Below are 1,788 nucleotides of genomic sequence, written 5' to 3'. Positions count from 1 at the left end.
TTATAGACAACTACTGACAGAAAAGATTTTTCCAACAGCCCTCTTGAAGATTCTCTTTAATCACTTTGAAAAAGGCCAAACACATATGTGTTGCCATTATTATGTTCTACCTGGGTGTGAATTTCTAATTTACAAAAATATAAATCATCTATATAATCTCTTTCTTTGAAAAAAAAAAGACCTTCATGCATGGCTAATATTTTAAGGCATTGCATGTCAAACGCATGAGATTTTCTAAACCTGCATAATATTGGACAGGAGGTTTGCCCTTGGGCTTCTCACCCTAAATGCTACTACCCTCAATCCAAAACTAAGGTACTGCTGACTATGGTAATTTGGGCTAAGTTGATGGTGGAGAGGAAAATTTTAAGAATTTATGTAATATTTGTTTCTCTAAATGTAATGCAATGGATTGAAGAAACAATATCTCCCTTCCAAATTATATCAGATGCCTTTTCCCCATGACAAGCCTGCATGCCATGGTGTTCTACAGCCTCAATTAATCTCCCTGGAAGAGGACTATAGAAAAAGGTACATCCATTTATCCCTATACTCACCAGAAAAATCATATTTTTAAAAGCCTTCCGAATGATCACTATCTGCCTAAGAAAATAACACAGAGTTCATGCAGACAAAGAGCCACAAAGCCATGTACAGCTTCATAGCTGCTTGGCAATTTCAGTGCGTCTCCTCTTGTCTGCTGTGCTCCTGATAGCAAGTACTTGCAGATGTTCTGCAGGCTCCTCCAGTTCCCTCTCCATATCCTTTCGCTCCCCAGGGGGAGGAGTTTGATTCCTCCACCACATAGACTACCTCAAGACCCTTCTGTGTTCCTCCTCTACCTTGATTCACCTTCCCTTCCTCGTGGCTGCTGCGGACTTGTGCAGCTTGCCACAGTGACTGTCTTCATCTCCACTTTAGCTCTCATCCCTTCCTCCTTCTCAAGGAATCCTGCTCTATCCTTATCACTTGTCTTTTTGCTTCTGTAGGATCTCTACTCCTTGTGGATCACTGCACTTTATTTACAAATGTAATCAAATCATCCTTACATACAACACCTCCATTTACCCACTCCCCATTCTCTCCACAAGTTTTTAATATTCCCAGAATCTTAGACTTCCAGATCACTAGAGTTGGAAAGAAACTTGCAAATCTTTATTCTAATTAAATCATGTCACAAATAAACGGAAAAAACCCATGCCTTTGTTAGTCTTCCCTCTATGCACACAATCTTAACAAATCCATTCAGAGGTAATGAATTACTCACAATTATTTTTTCTTAGTCTTGTTCTTTTCTGGCTTTGCTATTTTTGGTAATTGTTTCTTCTCAGAGAATTATTTCCTCCCAATTACCCAGAATCATATATTTACCCCAATACACAGTCATCTGGGATCATCCCAGATCCACACAGCTATCCAGACTGCCCCTCAAATTTCTACCCCAAATTCTTAGAACAATCCATGATTCCCTCCTTTCTTTCATTTTTGTTTTAAAAATAATAAATTATATCCACCCTGTCCCTCTTTTCTACTGCCCTTTATGGCTTTCATTTTCTCTTTATGAACTTCTGTAATAGGCTCCTACTCGGAATCCCACAGTTGTTTTCTATTCTCCCCAGTGAAACCCTGATATGATCAATTTACCCTTAAAACCATTCTTAAGTGTAAAGCTCCAACTCCCAATGTAGTTGCCAACTAAATAAACTACAACACCTAGCAGTCAAAGCCCTTCTGCATCTGGTCCCAATTTTTATTTCAAGTTCATCATTCACTAGTGGGTTTTTTTTT

This window comes from Canis lupus, chromosome 14, assembly GCF_003254725.2.
Source record: "Canis lupus dingo isolate Sandy chromosome 14, ASM325472v2, whole genome shotgun sequence".
In the NCBI taxonomy this organism is placed as follows: Eukaryota; Metazoa; Chordata; class Mammalia; order Carnivora; family Canidae; genus Canis; species Canis lupus.
This window is presented reverse-complemented; position numbering follows the sequence as displayed.